The sequence below is a fragment of the Monodon monoceros genome, unplaced genomic scaffold, assembly GCF_005190385.1.
Source record: "Monodon monoceros isolate NGI ecotype Baffin Bay Population unplaced genomic scaffold, NGI_Narwhal_1 Super_Scaffold_22, whole genome shotgun sequence".
In the NCBI taxonomy this organism is placed as follows: Eukaryota; Metazoa; Chordata; class Mammalia; order Artiodactyla; family Monodontidae; genus Monodon; species Monodon monoceros.
The window spans coordinates 127,235,738-127,236,016 of NW_021703779.1; positions in this window are offsets into that span (position 1 = coordinate 127,235,738).

Below are 279 nucleotides of genomic sequence, written 5' to 3' on the forward strand. Positions count from 1 at the left end.
TTCCCCTTTAAGCCGGCCTCGTGCGTCGCCCGGCGGGGCGGAAGGGGCGGTGCCCGGGCCCTCCGCCAGGTCGCCCGCCGCCGCCGCCGTCACGAGCCCCGGCCACACGGGGGCGCCGCGCGCGGTCACTCCCAGCGGAGGCAGCGCCCCTGGGCCCGGCGAGGAGGGCGGGGCGGGCTGCCGGGAGGAGGAGCCGTCTGCGCAGGGCCCCGAGGGCTGGGGGACGACGGGCACGGCGCAGGCGTTCCAGAAAGGCTAGAAGCGGGCCTTGTGAGAGAC